Source organism: Larus michahellis, chromosome W, assembly GCF_964199755.1.
Source record: "Larus michahellis chromosome W, bLarMic1.1, whole genome shotgun sequence".
Taxonomy (NCBI): domain Eukaryota; kingdom Metazoa; phylum Chordata; class Aves; order Charadriiformes; family Laridae; genus Larus; species Larus michahellis.
Window position 1 is genome coordinate 16,184,048 of NC_133929.1, and position 19,343 is coordinate 16,203,390.

The window sequence follows — 19,343 nt, forward strand, 5'->3', positions numbered from 1 at the left end:
TGGCAAGGCTTGGAAACACTGAGACCTTGAATCCCACATAGCCTAGCTGGCTATAAAGTAAATATTTTCACAAATTCAGACACTAGAGTCTTCCAAAAGTGCAGTTTTCCCAAGCATTAGAAGAGAAGTTAGTCCTGTGTCGCTCAACCCAGAACACTAGGTCTTTCTTAGTTCCTGACAACAGTGAAGAAAAATTGAAACCCTTTTTGAAATTATAGCTACTTTTTTAAAGAAAAAACCCCAAACTTCACACAGAACACTGAGAAGTATATAGTTGTGTAGGTATCACAAATTATATCGGAACTGTTTGTAACTTATACGTAAATTATTTGGTGCTCAAGAATACTGGTTAGATTTTTAGCTTCTTTGGAGAACTTTTTGTCATGCTTTATCAGAACAACAAAAAAATGAAGATCATAACTTCCTAGCGTGATAGCTACTGCCTCTCACATATATATTCAATACAAATTCTGAATCAACTTAAATGAAATATCTCCTTAATAATCTTTCCAAGAGACTTCCTACATTTCATGTCTGCCACTATCAGAAAGTCTAGGCGTTAACTTTATCAAGCTTATCAAGTCACTTCAAAATCCGGTATCTATGAAAAAGACTTCTAACTCAGGTTTCAAAAGTAAAACATGAACAGAGCTGTAAAAAGTACTATGAAAACAGACTGGTTATTAATGAGTCCTAATGCTGAAACATTTTATCAATTTCACTATAAATTCTAAAGTAACTTTTGTCAACCAAGGAATTTGCTGTTTTGCAGTTTGGCAAGTGTAACAAAACCTACTGTAGAAGGTTAAGTGGAAGAAAATTAGAACTTACTGCGGTGCCACCCGTCTCCAGTAGTGATCAATTCCATTTTTAAAGTAGAGCACAGCTAACCATCTTACATTCACATCCAGGGTATGATTTGTAAAGATATTCTGTTAACAATAAAGATTAAGTAAAAAACTGCTCAACATGCCACAGACAGGATAGAAGTTGTATCAATACATGCACTGGCATTTGTATAAATACACGCGCTTCTATGTACAGGTATATATAAAAAAATGTATTAGCATTTGACAGACAAGTGAAACTATGTGTTAAACATTAATTTTAAAAGATTACAAAAATGCTTATCACTAGCCCTAATACTCGATTTGTAAAAAATAAACCCAACATAAAGGGCAAATGTATTTCTAATCTCATCTGGCTGAACAGGGAATAAAAGGGTAATAATTACTAGCACCAGCCAGTTATTACACTCTTTACTGATATAGCTAGATTCTGACTAGAGTAAGAAGTTATTCTTTATTGTGCAGTGCCACAGACTTCTGAGATCTTTCAGGAGGTTTCTTCATTATCTTGACATGTGTCAAGAACTGTCCTGACTACCAATGTTGACTGCAAAACAGTGATCTGGCAGGACAGCAATTCTCAAATTTGCCTATGCTTATTCTAGAAAATTAGTTTCTCCTACTAAAAAGATATCTATACATATATCTGTATCTATACACACTTTCATGTACATATATGTATATATATACACACACAGAGGGATTATTTTACATATTACCGTTGTAAAATTAACCAATCAAGAAAAACTAAAATAAAAGGTAGGCTACTGAACCTTAATACAATTACTACTCTGGACAGCAGCTCTCCTCCTGTTTTCCACATGAAGGATGACTGCATCAGATAGATCCTTCTCGAGGGAGGTGAGACATTACTCCTGCTTTTTGGGAGCAAATAGGTGTGAGCTCAGTGGTCTTATTCTACAGTGCACTGTAGAAAAAGAGTGCACCACTTGTATCAGTTGCTTTTAGAAGCCCATGAAAACATGAAACATTTAGAAGACATGAAAAACACAGGGATTCAGGTCAAGAGCATCTACTACTTTTGGGTGCCATGTTTGAAGAAACTATAAATAAACCCTTCAAAGAAGTCAGCACTATAGAAACCTGGGACCTCGTCAAGCATTTTCACTATAAATTCAAAGCTTAACCTTCTTTCAAATTCTCTTTCTATAATAACAACAGCTTTTTAGATATAATGTCCAACACAAAAAAAACCCTCACAGACTACAATCACTACAAACCAAAGACTTACACGCCAACAAAGCTATTGACTCAAAACTAGCAACCTTTATAAAAACATCAAAAATGTTGTAGCCCACCAATAAACACCACAAAACATGAAAAGGATCTTTATGTAATACATCTTCCTTTCTCAAAGCTAATTTAGGAAAACGGACTGAATCTTTGAAAGATTTGACCTTTCCCAAAAGCAACTTAAGCATTTTAAAATACGAAGAGGAAATTTCAAATATTGTCACACTGCTTTAGTCTCACATGCACGCAAAGCACTGCAAAAAAAATGAAACATGGAAAACAAAACCTACTTGTTCTGAAACTCCCGTTGAGCCTTCAAATTACCATTCCCTTCCTTGCTAAAATATTTGTCAGAAGCAAAGCTTCCACAGATCAAAATACTGTAAAACTAGACTGGGCCAGAATAAGAAATGCAAAAAAAGGCAAAGTGTGGTGGGCTGACCTTGGCTGAATGTCAGGTGCCCACCACCAAGCTGCTCTATCACTCCTCCTACTCAACTGGACAGGGGAGAAAAAATGACAAAAGGCTCACGGGTTGAAATAAGGACAGGGAGATCATTCAGCAATTACCATCATGGGCAAAACAAACTCAACTTGGGGAAATTAATTTAGTTCATTGCAAATCAAATCTGAGTAGGATAATGAGAAATCATAGAATCATAGAATGGTTCGGGTTGGAAGGGACCTTAAAGATCATCTAGTTCCAAGCCCCCTGCCATGGGCAGGGACACCTCCCACTAGACCAGGCTGCTCAAAGCCTCATCCAGCCTGGCCTTGAACACTTCCAGGGACAGGGCATTGACAACCTCCCTGGGCAACCTGTTCCAGTGCCTCACCACCCTCACAGTAAAGAATTTCTTCATGATATCCAATCTAAATCTCCCCTCTTTCAGTTTAAAACATTACCCCTCGTCCTATCACTACAATCCCTGATAAAGATTCCCTCCCCATCCTTCCTGTAGGCCCCCTTTAGGTACTGGAAGGTTGCTATAAGGTCTCCCTGGAGCCTTCTCTTCTCCAGGCTGGACAACCCCAACTCTCAGCCTGTCCTCATAGCACAGGTGCTCCAGCCCTCTCATCATCTTTGTGGCCCTCTGCTGGACTCGTTCCAACAGGTCCATGTCCTTCTTGTGCTGAGGACTCCAGAGCTGGACGCAGTACTCCAGGTGGGGTCTCACCAGAGCAGAGTAGAGGGGCAGAATCACCTCCCTCGACCTGCTGGCCACACTTCTTTTGATGCAGCCCAGGATGCAGTTGGCTTTCTGGGCTGCAAGTGTGCATTGCCTGCTCATGTTGAGCTTCTCATCCACCAACACCCCCAAGTCCTTCTCCTCAGGGCTGTTCTCAAGCCATTCTCCTCCCAACCTGTATTTGTGCCTGGGATTGCCATGACCCAGGTGCAGGACCTTGCACTTAGCCTGGTTGAACTTCATGAGGTTTGCACATGCCCACCTCTCAAGCCTGCCAAGGTCCCTCTGGATGGCATCCCTTCTCTCCAGCGTGTCGACCGCACCACTCAGCTTGGTGTTGTCAGCAAACTTGCTGAGGGTTCACTCAATTGCACTGTCCATGCCACCGACATGGACAAATAAATAAATAAATAAAATAAAACAAAATCTTAAATGACCTTCCCCCCCTCCCCTTCTTCCTGGGCTCAACTTCACTCCTAAATTCTCTACCTTCTCCTCACCCCGAGCAGCATAGGGGGACAGGAAATAGGGGTTGCGGTTAGTTCAGCACACATTGTCTCTGCTGCTCCTTCCTCCTCACACTCTTCTCTGCCCCAGCATAGGGTCCCTCCCACAGGAGACAGTTCTCCATGAATTTCTCCAATGTGAGTCCGTCCCATGGGCTGCACTTCTTCATCAACTGCTCCAGCATCAATCCTTTCCACGGGGTGCAGTCCTTCAAAAACAGAATGCTCCAGTGTGGGTCCCCCATGGGGTCACAAGTCCTGCCAGAAGCCTGCTCCAGCATAGGCTCTCCTTGGAGTCATAGCCTCCTTTAGGTGCATCCACCTGCTTCGGCATGTGATCCTCGATGGGCTGCGGGTGGATATCTGCTCCACTCAAGAGCTGTGGGAAGAGAGGGGTAAGTGAAGACTGTCCTGGTTTGAGGTAAAACAAAAACAATTTTCTTTACAGTAATTTTATTTTTCAGCTGACTCTTCTAACTCTCTGAAATTAATGGCATATTTTTCAGACAGTGTAAGCTTCTAGCAGATAAGGTCTGATGTTTATAGTCAATACCAAGGAATGGTATGCAGAGAGGCTCCTGCTCATACTTATTCCCATAACAACCAAGGTCAGCTAATTTTGTTACATACCAAGTTGGAAAGCCAGAAGCGGAAGAGCATAGAGGGTTTGCACCTGCAGCGAGGAACGGACAGGACAGGTGACCCAAAACTGACCAACAGGGTATTCCATCCCATCTGCCTCATGCTCAGTAAAAAGCTGAAGGATCAAAGGGGTCTAGCTATTTCTTCAACGGCCAGGGTCCGAGGAGGACTCTGTCTGTTCATCTGCCTTTGATCCTGATCCATACATTCCTCAATCCAGTTCCTGAGTTCAGCTCCCATCTGTCACCGAGTCCAGCCTGTGACTTTCCCAGTGCCTGCCAGTGGCGTGGTCGTCATCCTGGGAGCTCGATAACAATTTTGTACATATTGTATATATTTCAATATTTTCTTATTAATATACTTATCTTTTCTTTTTATTATTGATATTTCATTAAAGTGGTTTAGTTTCTTTTTCAACCCATATGTTCTCTCTTCCTCTCGTTCTCTCTCCTCTCCTCTGAAGGGAGATGCTCTTCCTTCTCTGAAGGAGAGAGAGGTAAAAGAGAGCATCTGTCCTTCATTTTAGTGGCAGGCCCAGCTGTCCTGGTTCCGGTGGGGATAGGGTTAATTCTCCCCAGGCTATGGCAGGGACACAGGTATTCCATCCAACCTGAGCCATGCCCAGTCTGAGCTGCCCTGCCGGGGGAGGGGGTAGGAAGTCCCTGATTTGGGAGCGGGATGGGGCATCCAGATGAGCGGTGGTGGTTCCATAAACGTGTTTGTATATTCCTCTATCCATGTTATTGTTGTTGTCTTGTTCCCTTTGCTGTTCTGTTAAACTGCCTTTGTCTCAACCCATGAGTTTTGCCTTTTTCTTCCGATTCATCCCCGGGGGTGGGAAACTTTGAGAGACTGGCCACGTGGTTCTTTGTTGCCCTCTGAGGCTAAACCACGACAGTCCTTTTTCGCGCCCAACGTGGGGCTTGAAGGGTTGAAATAATGATAAAATCCAACTAGAGCTTGTAAAAACAAATTAGTTGTATGCATTTATTATCTTAGGTAAATAGTCATTGGTCACAATGTTGCTTGATTTTTTTCTTGTGGCTGTGTGATAGAAATTCCTATATTGTTTATGATGTACTCCACACAATGCTGTTTATCACCTCTGGGAGAGGGATCAGGATTATCATTTTGCTGTCCTGTGTGATATCGGCTTATGACATGATAACATCACTTATTAGACAGTTACTTTAGGGTGTTTATGCAGCACTGCTGTCCTGCCCGTACCTTGGGCACCGTCTCTCAGAATTTATTAATAATCACACCCAGTCTGTGGGGGAAACAGGGGGGGACACTTTCCCCAGCTCTTTTGCCTCCCTTTTCTCCTTCGGGTCAGGTAGGACAGCTTTTGAGAATTTTGAATATCCTTGGGATGCTCAAACCAGCCTGGTCCTATTGTTATGTCTGCTGAATGTGTTCCAAGTCTCGTTTAGGGTTAAACAGCTATTTAAGACTACCACCCAGAGATCTGCCCCGAGGCTGGATAGTCAGGGGTGGCATGGCATGTGGGAGAGCATGGGCAGGTACCTAGAGAACTTCTCACCTCCCATGGTCTGGGACTTCACCCCTGAACAATTACAGGACCCTGATAAAGTGGTAGAATATTTGAAGGGAAAATGCTGTGGCTGTTCTAGAGAGGCACAACTCACCGCACTGTGCTGGGCCCTGGCCAGTATCTACCAGGCACTGCTCAGAATTATGCAGCACCCTCAGGGGAAAGAGATGGAAAACAGGCTGACAGAAACTGCAGCTACTCCAATCCCGGTGTCAGCCCCTGTGGCTACTCCAACCCCTGTGGCAGACACTGCAGCTGAACCAGGAAACCAACCCATGCCAGTATCAGTTGCCCCTTTAGAGATGAAGTAGTACACAAAGAAATCAGTTTGCTTAGTAAGGGATGATGATGAACCAGGGCCATCACGAGAGCAGGAGGAAGAGGCAGAACCAGCTGCGGGATATGGGAAAAGATGTTATCTGACTTTCAGGCGAGCACATTGTCACCTGGCTGCTCCGGTGCTGGGATAACGGGGCCAGTAGCCTGGAATTAGAGGGTAGGGAATCCAGGCAGCTGGGATCCCTGTCTAGGGAAGGCGGCATTGAGAAGGCAATTGGGAAGAAGACCCAAGCCCTCAGCCTCTGGAAACGACTCCTGTCAGGCGTGAGGGAGAGGTACCCCTTCAGTGAAGATGATGTATGTCACCCAAGCAAGTGGACCACCATGGAAAGAGGCATCCAGTACCTGAGAGAAGTAGCCGTGCGGGAGATGATTTATTATGACTTGGACATGGCAGACTTACCCACAGACCCTGATGAGGTCCAATGCACAAGGCCCATGTGGCAGAAGTTTGTATGGAGCGCACCATTGTCATATGCCAACTCACTGGCAGTAATGGAATTATTGGCCAAAAAGGCCAATGGAATCCTGGGCTGCATAGGGAAGAGTGTGGCCAGCAGGTCGAAGGAGGTCATTCTCCCCCTCTACTCTGCGCTGGTGAGGCCACAACTGGAATACTGCATCCAGTTTTGGGCTCCCCAGTTCATCAAGAGGGACAGGGAACTACTGGAGCGAGTCCAGCGTAGGGCAACTAAGATGATTGAGGGACTGGAGCATCTCCCTTATGAGGAAAGGCTGAGAGAGCTGGGACTCTTTAGCCTGGAGAAGAGAAGGCTGAGGGGAGACCTTATTATGGCATACAAGTATCTAAAGGGTGGGTTGAAGGAGGACGGAGCCAGACTCTTTTCAGTGGTTCCCAGTGACAGGACGAGGGGCAACGGGCACAACATAGGAAGTTCCGTTCAAATACATGGAAAAACTTCTTTACAGTGAGGGTGACAGAGCACTGGAACAGGCTGCCCAGGGAGGTTGTGGAGTCCCCTTCTCTGGAGACTTTCAAGACTCGCCTGGATGCAGTCCTGAGTAATGTGCTCTAGGCAATCCTGCTTTAGCAGGGGAGTTGGACTAGATGATCTCTAGAGGTCCCTTCCAACTCTGACGTTTCTGTGATTCTCTGATTCTGTGAATGCAAAGGCGAAGAGGGACCAACGGTGGATGAGGTGGCTGGCCGGCTCCGGTGATATGAAGAAAGTCTCTCTTCCCCCCTTGAATCAGCTGTGGAGAAACTGTCGCGGAAGGTCCAGCAACTTGAAGAGAATATCTCCTACTCCCCACCTGCACGGGCCAGCATCTCAGCTATTAGGAGCAGGCATTTCCCCACTCAAGAGAGAGAGTACAGAGGGTACACACCACGAGGCACCCTGTGGTTCTACCTGCGGGACCACGAAGAGGACATGAGGAAGTGGGGTGGACAACCTACTTGGATCCTGCGGACACGGGTACAGGAGTTGCAAGGAAGGACAACCACAAAAGGGGATCCCTCCAGGAAAAGTGCCGCCCCAGTTTCCAGCAGGCAGTTCCCCAGACAAAGCAGAAGGCCTGATCTTGCTTCTGATCCTCTTGAAGGAACTTCCAAGTCATTTCTGCAAGAAGTGAGTAATGGATACTATGACCAGGATTAGGGGGGCCCTGCCTCCAGCCAGGTGGAGGAAAGGGACAACCGGGTTTATTGGATGGTGTGGATTCGATGGCCTGGCACATCAGACCCACAGGAGTATAAGGCTCTAGTGGACACAGGTGCACAGTGTACCCTAATGCCATCAAGCTATAGAGGGGCAGAACGCATTTGCATTTCTGCGGTGACAGGGGGATCCCAAGAGTTGACTGTACTGGAGGCGGAAGTGAGCCTAACTGGGAATGAGTGGCAAAAGCATCCCATTGTGACTGGCCCAGAGGCTCCATGCATCCTTGGCATAGATTACCTCAGGAGAGGGTATTTTAAGGACCCAAAAGGGTACTGGTGGGCCTTTGGCATAGCTGCCTTGGAGACGGAGGAAGTTAAACAGTTGTCTACCTTGCCTGGTCTCTCGGAGGACCCTTTTGTTGTGGGGTTGTTGAGGGTCGAAGAACAACAGGTGCCGATTGCTACCACAACGGTGCATCGGCAGCAATATCGCACTAACCGAGACTCTCTGATTCCCATCCATAAGCTGATTCGTCAACTAGAGGTTCAAGGAGTGATCAGCAAGACTTGCTCACCCTTTAACAGTCCCATATGGCCGGTGCGAAAATCTAATGGAGAGTGGAGGCTAACAGTAGACTATCGTGGCCTGAACGAAGTCACATGCCTGCTGAGCGCTGCCATGCCAGACATGCTAGAACTCCAGTATGAACTGCAGTCCAAGGCAGCCAATTGGTATGCCACAATTGACATTGCTAATGCATTCTTCTCAATCCCTTTGGCAGCAGAGTGTAGGCCACAATTTGCTTTCACTTGGAGGGGGTCCAGTACACCTGGAATCGACTGCCCCAGGGGTGGAAACACAGCCCCACCATTTGCCATGGACTGATCCAGACTGCACTGGAACAGGGTGAAGCTCCAGAACATCTGCAATACATTGATGACATCATTGTATGGGGCAACACAGCAGAAAAAGATTTTGAAAAAGGGAGTAAAATAGTCAGAATCCTTCTGAAAGCTGGTTTTGCCATAAAACAAAGCAAGGTCAAGGGACCTGTGCAGGAGATCCAGTTTTTAGGAATAAAATGGCAAGATGGATGCCGTCAAATCCCAATGGACGTGATCAACAAAATAGCAGCTATGTCTCCACCAACTAGTAAAAAGGAAACACAAGCTTTCTTAGGCACTGTGGGGTTTTGGAGGATGCATATCCCAGATTACAGTCTGATTGTAAGCCCTCTGTATCAAGTAACCCAGAAGAAGAACAATTTTAAATGGGGTCCTGAGCAACGACAAGCTTTTGAACAAAACAAACAGGAAATAGTCCATGCAGTGGCCCTGGGGCCAGTCCGGGCAGGACAAGATGTTAAAAATGTGCTCTACACCGCAGCCGGGGAGAACGGTCCCACCTGGAGCCTCTGTCAGAAAGCACCAGGGGAGACTCGAGGTCGACCCCCTAGGGTTTTGGAGTCGGGGATACAGGGGATCCGAAGCCCGCTACACTCCAACAGAAAAAGAGATATTGGCAGCATATGAAGGGGTTCGAGCTGCTTCGGAAGTGGTTGGTACAGAAGCACAGCTCCTCTTAGCACCTCGACTGCCGGTGCTGGGCTGGATGTTCAAAGAAAGGGTCCCCACCACACATCATGCAACCGATGCCACATGGAGTAAGTGGATTGCACTGATCACACAGCGAACTCGAATGGGAAACCCCAGTCGCCCAGGAATTCTGGAAGTGATCATGGATTGGCCAGAGGGCAAGGATTTCGGAATGTCACCAGAGGAGGAGGTGTCACGTGCAGAAGAGGCCCCACCATATAATAAACTGCCAGAGAATGAGAAGAAATATGCCCTGTTCACTGATGGGTCCTGCCGGATTGTGGGAAAGCATTGAAAGTGGAAGGCTGCTGTGTGGAGTCCTACACGACAAGTTGCAGAAGCTGCTGAAGGACAAGGTGAATCGAGCCAGTTTGCAGAGGTGAAAGCCTTTCAGCTGGCTTTGGACATTGCTGAATCAGAAAAATGGCCAGTCCTTTATCTCTACACTGACTCATGGATGGAGGCAAATGCTCTGTGGGGGTGGTTACAGCAGTGGAATCTGGGCAACTGGCAACACAGAGGCAAACCCATATGGGCTGCTGAACTGTGGCAAGATATTGCTGCCCGAATAGAGAATCTGGTTGTGAATGTACGCCATGTAGATGCCCATGTACCGAAGAATCTGGCCATGGAGGAACATCAGAACAGCCAGCAGGTGGATCGGGCTGCTAGGATTGAAGTGGGTCACGTGGATCTGGACTGGCAACATAAGGGTGAACTATTCATAGCTTGATGGGCCCATGACACCTCAGGCCATCAAGGAAGAGATGCGACATATAGATGGGCTCGTGACCGAGGGGTGGACTTGACCATGGATGGACACTATTGCATAGGTTATCCATGAATGTGAGACGTGCTGCAATCAAGCAAGCCAAATGTTTGAAGCCTCTTTGGTATGGAGGACGATGGCTGAAATATAAATATGGGGAGGCCTGGCAGATTGATTATATCACACTGCCACAAACGCATCAAGACAAGCGCCATGTGCTCACAATGGTGGAAGCAACCACCATATGTTTCCGGGCTGGAAATACACCCTGTGCCCCATGCCACCTCCTGGAACACTATCCTGGGCCTCGAAAAGCAAGTCCTCTGGAGACATGGCACCCCAGAGAGAACTGAGTCAGACAACGGGACTCATTTCCGAAACAGCCTCATAGACATCTGGGCCAAAGAGCATGGTATCGAGTGGGTATATCACATCCCCTATCACGCACCAGCCTCTGGGAAGATAGAACGATACAATGGACTGTTAAGAACTACACTGAGAGCAATGGGTGGTGGGAACTTAATACATTGGGATACACATTTAGCAAAGGCTACCTGGCTAGTTAACACCACGTACTGTAGAAGGGGATAAAGTCCCCGTAGTGCACATGAAGAATGTGCTAGGGAAGACAGTCTGGGTTCGTCCTGCCTCAGGCAAAGGCAAACCCATCTGTGGGATTGCTTTTGCCCAAGGACCTGGGTGCACTTGGTGGGTGATGTGGAAGGATGGGGAAGTCTGATGTGTACCTCATGGGGATCTGATTTTGGGTGAGAATAGCCAATGAATCAAATTGTATCATGTTAATTGCTAAGTAACCCTGCCACTGTATGTCCTCAGTACTATAATTGTTATCAGTTGTACTACAGTAAGAATCATCCAAATTAAGGACAGATGGACTTTGATGAAAAACCGAGTAAAGCGCAGTGGTGATGGGATCAGAACTGACCTCAGCAGCTGGCGCCCAGGAACTTCCTCAAGATCTCCATCTTCAGCCCACAGACCGCGGGCATGAATCAGCCACAAGCTCCAAATATACAGCATGCAACACTCTAGCACCACACACCATCTCACTTGCCCTGAGAGACTGTTCTAACAGATGGAGACCAAAGCCATCGATTAAGTGAACTCAACAGACATTTTGGAGGCATGGCCCATAGACTAAGGGCATTATATCTGCATGAATATATATGTACATATATATATAAGACAGGGGAAAGTGGTGGCAATTAATTGGAACCTGTAAGATCTGGGCATGGCATAGATGGTGTGGAATAAGGGGTGGATAATGTCCTGGTTCCGGCGGGGTAGGGTTAATTCTCCCCAGGCTCTGGCAGGGACACACGTATTCCATCCCACCTGAGCCATGCCCAATCTGAGCTGCCGAGAGAGGGGGCAGCTGCTTTGGGAGCGGGCTGGGACATCCGGGGTCTGGTTGGTGAGGCACTGGAACAGGTTGCTCAGAGAGGTGGTGGAGGCCCCATCCCTGGAGACATTCAAGGCCAGGCTTGATGAGGCTCTGAGCAACCTGATCTAGTGAAAGATGTCCCTGCTTACTGCAGGGGGGTTGGACTAGATGACCTTTAAAGGTCCCTTCCAACCCAACACATTCTATGATTCTATGGTCAGTGAGCGGTGGTTCAGTAATCGTGTTTGTATATTCCTCTGTTTCTGTTATTGTTGTTGTTTTCTTGTTCCTTTTGCTGTTCTGTTAAACTGCCTTTGTCTCAAACCACAAGTTTTGCCTTTTTCTTCCAATTCTTCCCCGTGGGGGAGGAAGCTTTGAGAGAATGGCCACGTGGTTCTTTGTTGCCATCTAAGGCTAAACCACGACACCAGCCCAAACCACTACACATTTATTTGTGCCCAACATGGAGCATGACCAGGACTCTGACAGATTGCCTGAATATTTCCAATTCTGGCTTGCTCAGTTGAGAGAGTATCGGATTTTTTCTACGAGCATCTTAAGGGGTTAGAAATTTAAAAAGACAGCTCATGTCCTTTTTGGACAGAATATTGTATTGTGTCTTTATAGGGTTTTGTTTAAAGTTATTTGAAACAATGCTGCTTAACCTGCTGTACGTGTTGTATAATTTATTTGCTCTTTGTGTTTATATGCAGCAGGTGAAACATGCTATTCTGCTGTAGTGTTTAATTCTAATCCATACTGTAATTGATTGGATAATGACTTTAACCTGCATACCTCAGGTGTCACGTAATGGATTCTACACTTTCAGTCTTACCTTGGGAAAGTTTACCTCACCCTTTTATGCTCATGCCAAATTGATATCACCAGAGCTAGGGGATGGAAATTTTTGAATTTTGGAAATGATTGTTATTTTCTTAAAATCATTATTTTATTGTTGATTCTCCTGAATGTATTGCAGGGGTGGTTTCATATTAAATCTTGGTGCAGTAGATGTAACACATACACTGCTGCTACTCAAATCCCACAAGCCATTCCACAGTCTGTACCAGCAGAAGTCATACCAACACCCACACCAGCACGATCTAATCCAACTCCGACAACAACCACTGCCACTATTCCAGCCTCGACAACAAGCACCATCACTACTCCAGCTGCTCCATTGAGCACCTCTGCTACTTCAACTCCATCAGTACCAGTACAAGTTGCACCAGTGACCAGGAAGCAAAAAAAGAGGTCAGCTTGTTCCCCTGCCCCTTATGACAAAGACCAGATAAAACCAGATACCATAGGGGAGAATTCTGGTGAAGATCCAGGAGAGAGTCCTCCTAAAGCAGATAAGGGAAAGGCAATGGCTGTACGCCAATGAACGTTAAAAAATTGACTGGCGGTGGACTGTTTCCTTCTTCAACACCATAAACTCTGCTCCGATTTTAAAGGCATGTGTTGCTTCAACATAACTGATGAAACAGCCAGCATAGAGGATGACATTCAACATTCTCCAGGACTTAATGCATCAAATGAAACTATCTACTGGTGGTGCCTGGCTGGCTGAGTAGTGTAATTCCCTGACAAGAGGAATGGGACGCCTGATTGTCGTGGTTTAGCCTCAGATGGCAACAAAGAACCACGTGCCGCTCGCTCGAGCCTTCCCGATACAGGAAGAATCAGAAGAAAAAGGCAAGACTCTTGGGTTGAGACAAAGGCAGTTTAACAGAACAGCAAAGGGAACAAGCAAACAACAACAATAACATGGATAGAGGCATATACAAACACGATCACGGAACCGCCGCTCCCCGCCGCTCGCCGGCCGGACCCGGGATGCCCCAGCCCGCTCCAAACCGCGACTTCCTGCCCCCTCTCCCGGCAGCTCAGGGTGGGCATGGCTCACATGGCATGGAATACCAGGAAAAATTAACCCTATCCCTGCTGGAACCAGGACATTATCCACCCCTTATTCCATACCATCTATGCCATGCCCAGATCTTACAGGTTCCAATGAATTGCCACCACTTTCCCCTGTCATGTATATATATACATATATATTCATGCAGATATAATGCCCTTAGTTGACGGGCCTTCCCTCCAAAGTGTCCGTTGAGTTCTTGTAATCCATGGCTCTGGACTCCATCTGTTAGAACAGTCTCTCAGGGCAGGTGAGATGCTGGGTGGTGCTGGTCTGTTGCATGCTGTATTTTTCGGAGCTTGTGACTGGTGCACCTGGTGTGGCTCATGCACACAGTCCATGGGCTGAAGATGTAGATCTTGAGGAAGTTGCTGGGCGCAAGCTGCTGAGGTCAGTTCTGATCCCATCACCCCTGTGCCTTACTCGTAGTACAACTGATAGCAATTATAGTAACGAGGACATACAGTGACAGGGTTACTTAGTCATTAACAGCACACAATTTGATTCATTGGCTATTCTCACCCAAAATCAGATCCCCATGAGGTACACATCAGACTTCCCCATCCTTCCGCATCGCCCACCAAGTGCACCCAGGTCCTTGGGCAAAAGCAATCCCACAGATGGGTTTGCCTTTGCCTGAGGCAGGACGAACCCAGACTGTCTTCCCTAGCATATTCTTCATGTGCACTACGGGGACTTTATCCCCTTCTACAGTACGTGGAAGTTTTGATTGGGCAGGGCCAGCCCGATTGGTAGATCCCCTGGTGTTAACTAGCCAGGTAGCTTTTGCTAAATGTGTATCCCAATGTTTTAAAGTCCCACCACCCATTGCTCTCAGTGTAGTTATTAACAATCCGTTGTATCGTTCTATCTTCCCAGAGGCTGGTGCGTGATAGGGGATGTGATACACCCACTCAATACCATGCTCTTTGGCCCAGGTGTCTATGAGGCTGTTTCGGAAATGAGTCCCGTTGTCCGACTCAATTCTCTCTGGGGTGCCATGTCTCCAGAGGACTTGCTTTTCAAGGCCCAGGATAGTGTTTCGGGCAGTGGCATGGGGCACAGGGTATGTTTCCAGCCATCCAGTGGTTGCTTCCACCATTGTGAGCACATGGCGCTTGCCTTGACGGGTTTGTGGCAGTGTGATATAATCAATCTGCCAGGCCTCCCCATATTTATATTTCAGCCATCGCCCTCCATACCAAAGAGGCTTCAAACACTTGGATTGCTTGATTGCAGCGCATGTCTCACATTCATGGATGACCTGTGCAATAGTGTCCATGGTCACGTCCACCCCTCGGTCACGAGCCCATCTATATGTCGCATCTCTCCCTTGATGGCCTGAGGTGTCATGGGCCCATCAAGCTATGAATAGTTCACCCCTATGTTGCCAGTCCAGATCCACCTGAGCCACTTCAATCCTAGCAGCCCGATCCACCTGCTGGTTGTTCTGATGTTCCTCCGTGGCCAGATTCTTCGGTACATGGGCATCTACATGGTGTACTTTCACAACCAGATTCTCTATCCGGGCAGCAATATCTTGCCACAGTTCAGCTGCCCAGATGGGTTTGCCTCTGCGATGCAATTTCCCTGCTTCCACTGCTGTAGCCACCCCCACAGATCATTTGCCACCATCCATGAGTCAGTGTAGAGATAAAGGACTGGCCATTTTTCTGATTCAGCAATGTCCAAAGCCAGCTGAAAGGCTTTCACCTCTGCAAACTGGCTCGATTCACCCTGTTCTTCACTGGCCTCTGCAAGTTGTCCTGTAGGACTCCACACAGCAGCCTTCCACTTTCGATGCTTTCCCACAATCCGGCAGGACCCATCAGTGAACAGGGCATATTTCTTCTCATTTTCTGGCAGTTTATTATATGGTGGGGCCTCTTCCGCATGCATCACTTCCTCCTCTGGTGACATTCCAAAATCCTTGCCCTCTGGCCAATCCATGATCACTTCCAGAATTCCTGGGCGACTGGGGTTTCCCATTCGAGTTCGCTGTGTGATCAGTGCAATCCACTTACTCCATGTGGCATCGGTTGCATGATGTGTGGTGGGGACCCTTTCTTTGAACATCCAGCCCAGCACCGGCAGTCGAGGTGCTAAGAGGAGCTGTGCTTCTGTACCAACCACTTCCGAAGCAGCTCGAACCCCTTCATATGCTGCCAATATCTCTTTTTCTGTTGGGGTGTAGCGAGCTTCAGATCCTCTGTATCCCCGACTCCAAAACCCTAGGGGGGTCGACCTCGAGTCTCCCCTGGTGCTTTCTGCCAGAAGCTCCAGGTAGGGCCGTTCTCCCCGGCTGCAGTGTAGAGCACATTTTTAACATCTTGTCCTGCCCGGACTGGCCCCAGGGCCACTGCATGGACTATTTCCTGTTTGATTTGTTCAAAAGCATGTCATTGCTCAGCACCCCATTTAAAATCATTCTTCTTCTGGGTTACTTGATACAGAGGGCTTGCAATCAGACTGTAATCTGGGATATGCATTCTGCAAAAACCCACAATGCCTAAGAAAGCTTGTGTTTCCTTTTTACTAGTTGGTGGAGACATAGCTGCTATTTTGTTGATCACATCCATTGGGATCTGATGGCGTCCATCTTGCCATTTTACTCCTAAAAACTGGATCTCCTGCACAGGTCCCTTGACCTTGCTTTGTTTTATGGCAAAACCAGCTTTCAGAAGGATTCTATTTTACTCCCTTTCTCAAAAACTTCTTCTGCTGTGTTTCCCCATACAATGATGTCATCAATGTATTGCAGATGTTCTGGAGCTTCACCCTGTTCCAGTGCAGTCTGGACCAGTCCATGGCAAATGGTGGGGCTGTGTTTCCACCCCTGGGGCAGTCGACTCCAGGTGTAGTGGACGCCCCTCCAAGTGAAAGCAAACTGTGGCCTGCACTCTGCTGCCAAAGGGATTGAGAAGAATGCATTAGCTATATCAATTGTGGCATACCACTTGGCTGCCTTGGACTCCAGTTCATACTGGAGTTCTAGCATGTCCAGCACAGCAGCACTCAGGGGTGGCGTGACTTCATTCAGGCCATGATAGTCTACAGTTAGCCTCCACTCTCCATTAGATTTTCGCACCGGCCATATGGGACTGTTAAAGGGTGAGCGAGTCTTGCTGATCACTCCTTGGGTCTCTGGTTGACGAATCAGCTTATGGATGGGAATCAGAGAGTCTCGGTTAGTGCGATATTGCCGCCGATGCACCGTTGTGGTAGCAATCGGCCCCTGTTGTTCTTTGACCCTCAACAACCCCACAACAGAAGGGTCCTCTGAGAGACCAGGCAAGGTAGACAACTGTTTAACTTCCTCCGTCTCCAAGGCAGCTATGCCAAAGGCCCAACGGTACCCTTTTGGGTCCTTAAAATACCCTCTCCTGAGGTAATCTATGCCAAGGATGCATGGAGCCTCTGGGCCAGTCACAATGGGATGCTTTTGCCACTCATTCCCAGTTAGGCTCACTTCAGCCTCCAGTACAGTCAACTCTTGGGATCCCCCTGTCACCCCAGAAATACAAATGGGTTCTGCCCCTCTATAGCTTGATGGCATTAGGGTGCACTGTGCACCCGTGTCCGCTAGAGCCTTATACTCCTGTGGGTCTGATGTGCCAGGCCATCGAATCCACACCATCCAATAAACCCGGTTGTCCCTTTCCTCCACCTGGCCGGAGGCAGGGCCCCTCTAATCCTGGTCATAGTATCCATTACTCACTTCTTGCAGAAATGACTTGGAAGTTCCTTCAAGAGGATCAGAAGCAAGATCAGGCCTTCTGCTCTGTCTGGGGAACTGCCCACTGGAAACACTGGGGCAGCACTTTTCCTGGAGGGATCCCCTTTTGTGGTTGTCCTTCCTTGCAACTCCTGTACCCGTGTCCGCAGGATCCAAGTAGGTTGTCCATCCCACTTCCTCATGTCCTCTCCGTGGTCACGCAGGTAGAACCACAGGGTGCCTCGTGGTGTGTACCCTCTGTACTCTCTCTCTTGAGTGGGGAAATGCCTGCTTCTAATAGCTGAGATGCTGGCCCGTGCAGGTGGGGAGTAGGAGATATTCTCTTCAAGTTGCTGGACCTTCCGCGACAGTTTCTCCACAGCTGAGACAAGGGGGGAAGAGAGACTTTCTTCATATCACCGGAGCCGGCCAGCCACCTCATCCACCGTTGGTCCCTCTTCACCTTTCCATTCCATTACTGCCAGTGAGTTGGCATATGATGATGGTGCGCTCCATACAAACTTCCGCCACATGGGCCTTGTGCATTGCACCTCATCAGGGTCTGTGGGTAAGTCTGCATTGTCCAAGTCATAATAAATCATCTCCCATATGGCTAATTCTCTCAGGTACTGGATACCTCTTTCCATGGTAGTCCACTTGCTTGGCTGACATACAACATCCTCACTGAAGGGGTACCTCTCCCTCACGCCTGACAGGAGTCGTTTCCAGAGGCTGAGCGCTTGGGTCTTCTTCCCAATTGCCTTCTCAATGCCGCCTTCCCTAGACAGGGATCCCAGCTGCCTGGCTTCCCTATCCTCTAATTCCAGGCTACTGGCCCCATTATCCCAGCACCGGAGCAGCCAGGTGACAATGTGCTTGCCTGAAAGTCGGCTAAAATCTTTTCGCATATCCCACAGCTCACTCAAGGATAGGGACCGGGTAATTATCTCTGGTTCTGCCTCTTCCTCCTGCTCCCGTGATGACCCTGGTTCATCATCATCCCTTACTAAGCGAACTGATTTCTTCGTGTACTTCTTCTTCTGTATGGGGGCAACTGATACTGGCATGGGTTGGTTCCCTGGTTCAGCGGCAGTGGCTGCCACAGGGGTTGGAGTAACTGCAGTGGCTTCCGCAGGGGTTGCAGTGGCTGCAGTGGCTGCCACAGGGGTTGGAGTAGCTGCAGTGTCTGTCGCAGGGGTTGCAGTAGCCGCAGTGGCTGCTGATCTGGTCTCCATCTCTTCCCCCTGAGGGTGCTGCGTAATTTTGAGCAGTGCCTGGTAGATATTGGCCAGGGCCCAGCACAGTGCGGTGAGTTGTGCCTCTCTAGAACAGCCACAGCATTTTCCCTTCAAATATTCTACCACTTTATCAGGGTCCTGTAATTGTTCAGGGGTGAAGTCCCAGACCATGGGAGGCGAGAAGTTGTCTAGGTACCTGCCCATGTTCTCCCCCATGCCATGCCACCCCTGACTATCCAGCCTCGGGGCAGATCTCTGGGTGGTAGTCTTAAATAGCTGTTTAACCCTAAACAGGACCTGGAACACATTCAGCAGACATAACAATAGGACCAGGTTGGTTTGAGTATCCCAAGGATATTCAAAATTCTCAAAAGCTGTCATACCTGACCCGAAGGAGAAAAGGGAGGCAAAAGAGCTGGGGAAAGTGTCCCCCCCTGTTTCCCCCACAGACTGGGTGTAATTATTAATAAATTCTGAGAGACGGTGCCCAAGGTACGGACAGGACAGCAACACCACATAAAAGCCCGAAAATAACTGTCTAATAAGTGATGTTATCATCTCATAAGCCGATATTGCACAGGACAACAAAATGATAATCCTCATCCCTCTCCCAGAAGTAACAAAAATCATCGGAAGGAGTACATAAGCCATATAGGAATTCACATAACACAGCCATGAGAACAAACCAAGCAACATGGTGACCAGCGACTATTTGCCTAATACAATAAACGCATACAA

At 47.6% G+C, this 19,343-nt stretch overlaps 1 pseudogene; it reads right to left on the reverse strand.

The window, feature by feature from the left end:
• The window catches only part of LOC141735668 (importin-11-like), a 195,802-nt pseudogene that overhangs the window by 148,302 nt on the left and 28,157 nt on the right, over positions 1-19,343 (reverse strand).